At 39.2% G+C, this 9868-nt stretch overlaps 1 long non-coding RNA gene across 2 annotated transcripts; it reads left to right on the top strand.

Moving 5' to 3' along the window:
* Window positions 1-331: 331 nt before the first annotated feature.
* LOC137469884 (uncharacterized) lies at window positions 332-7174 on the top strand. 2 transcript variants are annotated; one of them, XR_010996750.1, is made up of 4 exons: window positions 332-408; window positions 4882-4979; window positions 5203-5331; window positions 6413-7174. It is a non-coding gene; the product is annotated as an uncharacterized lncRNA (long non-coding RNA). The 2 variants fall into 2 exon arrangements; XR_010996749.1 differs by lacking the exon at window positions 332-408 and having other exon boundaries at window positions 4751-4979.
* The last annotated feature ends 2694 nt before the right edge of the window (window positions 7175-9868 follow it).

Raw genomic sequence — 9868 nt, 5'->3', positions numbered from 1 at the left:
CTGCATTTCCTGGCTATATTGAGTGATAACTCATTCATTTATTTTGAGCCATTATAAGTGGACTTGTATTGCTTACCACTAGGACATTTAGCAGGAAATCTGCTGTTGCTTATCACGGGGACCTCTGGAAGAAAAAAAACCCGCAAAACCAACTGTAGATTAATGTCCTCAATGTGTCACTGTCAGAAAAGTCAGCCAAACCACAAAGTAATTTTTAATGGAAGAAATATCAGTTATTTTCTCTCTAAAATACAGACATAAATATAATCATAAAAATGAGGGGAAAAAATTCTGATTCATTAACCAAAGCTGGGGTCAGATTTTCAGCTGGCAAGAATTTGCATGCTCCATTACTGTTAATTGGATTTTTGCTCCCTGAAGGCCAGATGTTCTGTTTCTTAGTGTTGAGTGGTTTCAGAACCATACTAAATTTCTTTTAGTATTCTTGTGGGTTTTTTTAATGGACTGGATGCCATTGTAGTTGTTCTGGTCTGTCTTTTGACATATTTAAACTCTGACATAGTTTAGACAGTTAATTATCAGATGGCAGACTTAAGTTTTATTAAATATTTAGGCTCCACACCATTTTTAGTTAAGCAATTCTTATGTTTGTCAGATTAGATTACTTATTTATATAATATTCAGCTGTGAGCGCAAATAAGATTTTAACTCTTCCTGATAGTTTTAACACTCATAGCTTCTCCTTCCTCACACCTCAGCTAACACCTTCATTCTCCCTGTTCCCTATCAGAAACAAAAGTATTCCAGCCATATACTTACAGTAACTTTTTCATAAAGTCCTAAAATCTTATATACTACTTGATGAGACCAAGAGCTTGGTGGTTCTTGTTGTTGTGGGGTTTTTTAATTTTTTTTAATTTTTTTTATTTTCCTGAGGATAAAATGAAGATTGGATTGAAACAAACAAGGAAATCCCCTACTCCATATTGCTTAACATAGTCCAACGAGATTGTTTTTTGACCACATCATACTGAATATTTTATTAATGAGAAGTTCTGTGATTTAGTTAAAAAATTTGCAACTAATCACCTTCACTCCTGTGAGTCTCATGAATCAGACACCATTAAAAAATTTGTCCATCCATGTCCTTTTCTGTGGAAGGAAAACAATGAATTATTTCACAGTATATGCTGTGTTTGTAACTTATGAAGTTTAATGAATTATAAGAATTTTGAAGTAGCAAATTAATTGTATTTTGTTTCTGAGGTACTGAGACTTCTGCTGATTTAAAGAGAAAAAGGACTTCATTTGAGCATTGCCAGTAGGCTGAGGGAGGGGATCCTGTCCCTCTACTCAGCCCTGGTGAGGCCACATCTGGAGAGCTGTGTCCAGTTCTGGGCTCCTCAGTATAAGAAAGACCTGGAGCTCCTGAAGCAGGTCCAGCAGAGGTTTACAAATTTGATTAAGGGCCTGGAGCATCTCTCTTCCAAGGAAAGGCTGAGGAAGCTGGGCTTGTTCATGCCCAAGAAGAGATGACTGAGAGGGAACCTCATCAATGTCTGTAAGTCTCCAAAGGAGGGTGTTAAGAGGATGGAGCCATGCTCTTCTTGTGGTGCCAAGCAACAGGACAAAATGCAATGAGCCAAAACTGATGCACAGGAAGTTCCACCTCAACATGGAGAAGAGCTTCTGTACTGTGCAGGTGACTGAGCACTGGAACAGATTGCCAGGAGAGGTTGTGACGTCTCCCACACTGGAGATATTTGAAAATATCTGTATGCCCACAATCCTGTGCCACATGCTCTAGGGTGACTGTGCTTGAACAGGGAGGCTGGACCAGATGATTCAATGTGATCCCTCCCAACCTGACCCATTATTTGATTCTGTGTTTCATTTTCACATGGAAATCTTATAAAAATTGTTGTAAAATAAAGTTGACATCTTGAACTGTCACTTGAAAAAAATACCACGCACGTACATATTTGAGGAAAGAACTCACATCAATGGTTTCATTATTGACAAGAAATTATATTTATTATTATTACTTCTGTTCTATGTAAGCATGTACTCGCGGCTGCTCTTTACTTTGTCTGCCCCGATCAGCTCCCGAATGCCCGGCTTGGGTGTCTCAGCTTTTCGTCGGGGCCGGGGCTCGCCGCAGTTTCCGGGCGCTTTTGCTGTTGCGCTCCGGGGTGGGCTGTTGGCCGCACTTTGCCGTCGGCGCGAGGGAAGAAACAAAGAGGCAGGGAATTCGTCCAAATCCGTCCGCGTGGCGGCTGGATGCTTTATTGGCTGCGAGAGCTGCGATGGAAAGGCTGCAGCCGCTCCCAGCTTCGCACGGACGCAAATGGCCTCGAGCATGCCGAGGAGTGGGATCAAATAGGGAAGGGACAGGGCAGACGGGGAGCCCTCCTGCCCAATGGGTACAGACATCGCGGTGATGACGTGTACTACAGTGACCAATGGGAACACGGCAGGGGTGGACACGAGACTTTGGGGTGAGTGGGACCACAAGAACGGGGACACGGGCACAGAAACCACAGGAGTAGGGGAAAACTCGGGGGATGCACGAGGGTACAGAGAACTGGAAAACTAACAAAGGAAAAACCCATAATGTGAACCCAAACCTGGGATGCAACAATTCCCCGCTTTAAATAATATAAAAAAGACAGTTGTTTCTCTTTGGATTCTTGCACAGTGGCTTCTTTTAGCTTCTTCTGCTGCTGTGACTGCTTTGTAGATGGAAAGGGCTTGGGGATGGTACTGCAGCTGCTTCTTCCCTGGGTGTTTGGGGATAGGGGAACTGGGACAACAACTTTATTATAAACACGACTTGGAGACATACATGGTCTGAGGTAGATGTGGGAAAAGTGCTTTTTAGGGAGATGTTGAGTCTCTCCCTTTTCTGCGGCGCCTGCGATTGGATGCAACCCCTTGGTTGGTGGGATCATTGGTTGCATCTACTGGCACTGTATCGCTCCGACTCACTGACTGTCCTGGTGTGTAAGGTTTGACATGCCTCCTGGGGATCCACTTGACTCCTGAGGGCGTGGATACGCAGGCATATCCCCGTCCCCAAGTCAAGAGTGGGAATGGACCCTGGATTTCTTTAGAGTCTTGATCCCTCACTAATACTGGAGGCCTCTCCTCTGGCTGGAGCTCCTGATGTTGTTTGAAATGTCTCAGGGCTGGCGGTTCTTGCCTGTCAAAAGAGCAGTTTAGGAAATTGATAGGAAACAAGGCCTTGCAGAGTCTCTCGTGCGGTGACAGCACTCGTACATCTCCCCGCTGCTTCCAGAGGACTTGCTTCAGCGTCTGGTGAGTCCTCTCTATTATGGCCTGGCCGGTGGGGGAGTGAGGAATCCCAGTATTATGCTGGACCCCCCATTCCTGCAGGAAGTTACTGAGCACCCTGGAAGTATATGCTGGACCATTATCAGTTTTTATTGTGACTGGGACCCCTAAAGTAGCAAAGGCGTGTATGAGGTGTTTTTTCACGTCTGTGGCTCTTTCTCCTATGTGGGCTAAGGCGAAAACTGCTCCCGAGAAGGTGTCCACGGTTACATGGACATTCTTGAGTTTCCCAAATTTGGGGACTTTGGTGACGTCCATCTGCCATACCTCACAACTGCGGAGACCTCTGGGATTCACACCTGCTCCCAGTGTTGGTAGAGCTGCCTCCTGACAGTTGGGGCATGAGGCCACAATTTCCCTGGCTTGGTCACGCCGCAGATGGAACTGGCGTACCAGACCTGGGGCATTTTGATGGAACTGCTGATGGCTGAGCCTGGCCTGCTCGACTATGTTTGGCTGGCCTCCCAGCTGTACTGGGGCTGCCAAGGCGTCTGCTCTGCGGTTCCCTTCAGCAATAAAGCCTGGGAGATCCGTGTGTGACCTCACATGTACCACATAAAAGGGATGCTCACGGTTAGAAACCAGGTGTACTAATTCTGTGAGCAACCTGAAGATGACTTGATTTGGGATCTCTTTTACAATTGCATGTTCAGCTCTAGACACTGCTCCTGCCACATATGCCGAATCTGTGACTAGATTAAAAGGTTGATCGAATTTTTTAAAAGCCCTCACGACAGCATCCAACTCAGCTACTTGTGGGGAACCTTCCACTACTTTAACGTCTGATTCCCACAACTGAGTTTCTGGGTCTTTCCAAGTCACTACTGACTTGTGGGACTTCCCTGACCCATCTGTGAACACTGTCAGTGCTTTGAGTGGCTTTTTACTTTGCAATTCTCTCGGCAACAATTTGAATTCTGTATTGAACAGATGATGGCCAGGATGCCCAATTTGAATTTGGCCTGAGAAGCTGTCTAGAGCAAACTGCAAATTTTCATTTTGTCTGAGAAGGTGTTCAAAGGTCTCCTTGGTCATTTTCCCCGTGGATGTTTTGATGGGGAGGTGGATACATGTGAAGTCACAACCCGCTAGTACTTGCAGACAAGCCCTGGCCCGTATTATGAGCTGCGCCATCAGCTCTTGTGGCCTGGTGATACTTTTGGACTGTCTGTGGCCAAGGAACACCCCCTCTACCTGGGATGCAACATGTACTTTCTTCTTTTATACAAAAATCACTGATTGTAGTAGCAGATCAATTATTAATAGCTTTCTTTTTCTTTATCATTGTTCTTAAACTTCTTTAGTATTTTTTAACTAATTTTCCTTCTTTCCTCAGTATTGTAATAACATAAAAGAGATGATGTGAGTTTTTGATAGCTCCCTTCTTATATCCATTTACCTCTACGTCTACCCATAGCCAGTGGCAAATATAAAAACAAATTATTTTTCCATAGCTCCTCATATCAACAAATGACCCATTTGAGATCAAATGCTCATTGACTGCTTTTTTGGGGGGGAAAGATGTGTCAAAACAAGCTTCTTTTTCTTCTTGTCACTTTCAGACAGCACAATGAAGACTAGAAAAACTTGTATATTATGGGAAACCTGGTGCCTGTTGAGCTGTGAAAAGAGCTGCCATTAGGAACCCAAAATATTTCTGCCAGGTCAGCAAAGTATAAGCAAAGTTCCCATTAAGCAGTTTATAACTATACACCTCTTTTTTCTTCCTTTCCCTGTCTCCTTCCCCTCCAAGCCTTTGATAGCCAGCAATTCACTTTGCTAGCACTCACTGTGGCCTTTCTCAAAGTATAATTCACAATGTTTATAACTGTCATTTCAGTCTCTGTACTTTGTATTTTTTCATCTCATAGCCTTTCTCTTTTTCAGTTTCTTGTCACCCTGGAAAAACACTAGTGTTTATAACCTCTCTGGCTGCACTGACTGGCTGTGTCACCAGAGGTTTTTGTAGCATCCTTAATGACCTGTTAGGAAGAATCTTGTAAACATTCTTTCATAGTAAGTGTTAGGCTAAAAATCCGTTACCTTAACTTGTATCCTCAAAATATTGGCATATTAAGTGCTTGGCAATTGGGCGATGTGATGGGCTCAATACAGTAAATTCTTCAGATACTCTTTTTTCTTAGTAACATTCCTTTTTGCCAGAAAATGGCCATTCTAATCCAAGAATGGGTGTGTTATTAGGCTGTGAATTCTTGGGACCTTCTGTGCTAAATATTTATAACTAAAAGCATTCTCCAAAAATGGCAATATACATCTAGAATAAAAAGCAAAACACTTTTTGTGAAGTTTTGAGCAATTTTGAGCAACAAATGAGAAACATAGGAAATTCCAAGTATTATGGTTTTATATATATTGTCATGGGAGAATGCAGAAAACTCCCAACTCTGCTCTGTTATTTCAACAATAAGAAGTGTCTGAGGCATCCAGAAAGCTTAGCAGAAAATTGTATTTTCTAGCACTAGTAGATTCTGTGTAATCAGTGGTACTAATCTTGCAATAGTTAAACTTCCCAAATCCTTTGAGATAGTTATGTGACTTTTTTGTAGTAATACTTTATAGGTGAGAACTAGGTATTGTTTAACTCAAAAAAAGCACCAAAAATTAAGATGGTATATTTACAGTTTGTTTCAATTTTTGTTTCTGTCTCAATTTTTAATTGCTGTCTTAGAAATCTGCAAGAACATTCAAATTGAAGTGTGATACTGTAAAAACATGAACCTTTAGCTATAGTGTCTACAAGGTGCCACAATCTAGATATTAAAATATATCTTACATAATATCCATATGTATATAAATAGATATATTCATATTAATAAAGACACCATAAATATATGGTAAGGCTTACACATTATGAAACAATGCTGATTTTGACTTATGCATTATGTTATAAAAATTTAGACTTATATCAAATAAGTAGATTAAAATTAACCTCTTGCCCCAAGGAGGTACTAGGATGCCTGTCTGTAATGGCTTCAATACACATAAAGCTGTGAAGAGAAAGAAGACCTCACCTATTATTTTGGTAGAAAATTGTGAGGCAAATCAAAGAAATTAAATAATGCTCTTCACTATACAGATTTATATCACCCTTGGATTTGGAAGTCAGGAAAACAAGTATGTGTTCTGGCAAATGTTTCTTTTTTCTTTGGAATGAGGCAAAGGAATTGCTGCAAACTGATCACCAATTCACTGCTGCCAGAACTACACACTGGGTGAAATTAAGAAGTCCTTTGAGAAAAGGCTGGGATTTGTTTGAGTGAAATTGTAAGTGCATGAGTATTAGTGACACTGGAAAACGTAGTCATCTGGAAATCAGGAAATTAGTATCACCACTTTATTCAATCCTTTTCTTCATGCTTAGAGATATAAAGGCACATTGCTCCATTTTGCAGGGATCAAACAATGCTTATGAATGATAGCATCACAGTCATGGTGTTCATGTCAAACAAGCACATACTGAAATATTGAATACCAGGAAAAGCAGAAAAACACTGTGAATATTGGAATCCATCCTAGATAGTGTTAAATAATACCAGCCAAAAACTCTTAGATTTATTCCAGGAACCACTTCATGCTTATCAGCAAAAATGCAGAAAGCCTATCACAGTAGTCAGATGAATGAAGTACTAATGGGACAAAGCAATCTGAAATAATTAAATTTTTCAGATAATGCACAAAATATAGTTGCCGTAAAATTATCCCTTGGTCCCCTTCAGTTCTGTATTCATACACATAAAGAAAACAACACCACCCTCCCCCCACTTCCAAAGATGATCAGAGTCCATAAATTGCCTCAACCATGTTTATTCTTCTCCTTCATCTCACTGGAGCTGGTAGTGGTTTTAATTTCCTTCATGAAGATGTGCAAAAAATTATTTTTTTGGACACAACATTCTGTTATAAATACTTGCTAAAAGTAAAACACTAAAAAACAAGAGCTTAGATTCTAATTACTAAAACCAAAATACTTATTCAGAATTTTAGAATATATTCAATGTGTGGGAAAAGAGTTGCCATGCCTGTGTTTACAGAAAAGCATAAAGATTGATTTTGGAGGGAAAAAAAAAACAACTAAAACAAACCAACACAAAGCCAACCCTACACTACAAGAGAAGTATGCATTTCAGTCCCATTGCTTAGATTTTCAGATAGTTTTATTCAGTTATAGTATGGACATAAATATGATCTGAGTAGACAAAATACCTAACCTGATCATTTGTATATGGTTGCTTTTTCTCCTGTCAGTGATAGAATCAATCTTCTGGCTGGAAGAGAAGGTCATATATACCTCAGCATTAGCAGGAGGATCAGCTGATAGTAGAACTGGTAAGGATATATTTGAATTTGAGATATGAAACCAGATAGATATTTTGTAATAAAAATGTTATAAACGTGAATCAATCAAAAAAGAGAGTAGTTTTGTGCTGACCCAGTTTGGGAAAGCTCTGGAATTAAGACTCTGTTAGTAGTAAAAGTTCAGTAATACACCCAGGCTGGTTAGAGGACTGACAAAAATGTTTTTAGGGGAAGTGGGATTCAACTGCTTTCCCTTTAGCTGTAAATTACAATTTTGTTTTCCAGATTAATCATCTAAACTATTCCAAAATCAATGAAAGTTCTTGCATTGGTTAGCTGTAGATGAGTAGTTCAGATTAGTAGCATAAGATTTCTAATATCTTAATATCTGATATATGAGACTGACTTAAAGCCTACTCATCCTCTCTCCCCTTTATTTTTTAATTTTTAAAATCACAAAATTATTGAATAATTTAGGTTGAAAGAATTCTCTGAAGGCAATGTGGTCCAGCCCTTTTATCAAAGCAGGGCTGCATTACCTGCTGCTGATCACCATCCTAATTTCTTTACTTGAAGCAGTGAGATTGATATCCATGGCAGGTGTCTCTAGAGGGGTCATTTGCTGTGTTTCCTTTAAGTTGATTTCCAGCTAAAGTTTCAAGGTTCCACACCTGCCTCATTCAGTAAAATCTGCTTCCAGGTATAAAAGAACCAACACAAACCAAACTTCACCTCTACTGGCTTATTGTAATAGCTTTTTCATCAGAACTCTTCCTGATCTGTTTTAAAGTTATTATTGGGTATGAGAACTGCAAGTAAAAAATGAGATTTCTTTTTCTTCCTAAACTGAGTTTTTGACTGGCTATCGGAGAATGCATATATATTATACATATGTTCAAAACACATATGCACACTTATTTCTAATGCATTTATTTGAATATAAAAATTTATGGGTTACTTAAGAGCTAATAGACTTTTCAAAGTATGACTGAAACAACAGTCTGGCTTTTTTAACATGCAGTATCACTGTTAGGCAAGTCAAAGTGAAAGGAAAGAAAATGTAATATGTGATTATGTTTCTCATTTATATTTATTCTACACGAGAGGGATAGAGGAACACACAGCAGATATTTTAAACCCATCATCAGGCAGATAAATGAGATATTCTTTCATTGCTAAATAAAGGTTTTAAAGATGGAGAGAAATTGGTTTGGTTTTGAGGGGATAAGAAAGACTGGTGAAATAAAATTAAAGGAAAAAGAACACAGTTCATTAGTGTCAGTATAAACCAATTCCACCAAGTTCAAAGAAAGGCTTTAACACCTTCTATTGAATAAAGATTTAGCTCCATTTTCCCTTAGTGATTAAAAATAAGTAACTCGAGAGAAAAATCAAAGTTGCTTCCTTCTTTTGTTGTTATTCTATCCCAAATAAATTATTCCTAATGGCATTTTAAAACAACTAAACATTGCAACAATGTGTACAGAACTTTAGTCTGGATATATGTGATGATACAACATCTAAGAATTGTAATATGATGTATTTATATTCCATTTTTATCCCTGATTATTCATTACTGCTGACACCCTTTAACCATTCAATGAACATGGCAAAAGGTAATTAACATGGGTGTGTAATTGAGTTCTAATATCAGCAAGACAGTACATTTTGTTGGGAAAACTGACATTAAAGATCTTATTCATAAAACCTCAGCTTCTTAAGGATGTCCCTTTGCACTGCACTCACCCATGTTCATTACAACATCTTTTCCTCGCCAGGATTCTTTAACTTTTTTCTAATCATCTCCCAATCAGCCTTTCTCCTCTTGTTGCACATTGAAGCCTTGGCCCTTAAAAGCCGTGATCTCCTTTAATTCTGGCTCTGGTAAGTTACTGAATCATCCTCCTTTCTGAAGGGCTTCCTTCCCTTCTAAATTGCTGCTGAATGTCCCTTCTTCTTCTCTTAGCATTTTCTTTTTCTAATAGTCTGTGCACCATGGTCTCTCTACAAATTGAAATTCAATTCTCTGTGTCCCTGGCCTTCCTCCATGAACAGAAGCTCTTTGCTTCTGTTTACTGAAAGTTTTGATATTTGTCTGTTTCTGGGGGTGATGCCCTCCCTCAGTTTTCTTGTCTCTATCTTTTCTGATTAATCCTCTTAAAAAACATATTAATATAGATAAAGATCTAATTTTATATATATATAAAAATTTATGCATATATATGAATTTATATGT

Source organism: Anomalospiza imberbis, chromosome 3 (genome assembly GCF_031753505.1).
Source record: "Anomalospiza imberbis isolate Cuckoo-Finch-1a 21T00152 chromosome 3, ASM3175350v1, whole genome shotgun sequence".
Lineage (NCBI taxonomy): Eukaryota > Metazoa > Chordata > Aves > Passeriformes > Viduidae > Anomalospiza > Anomalospiza imberbis.
The sequence above is the reverse complement of the archived record's forward strand: the minus strand, read 5'-3'. Positions and strand labels throughout refer to the sequence as shown.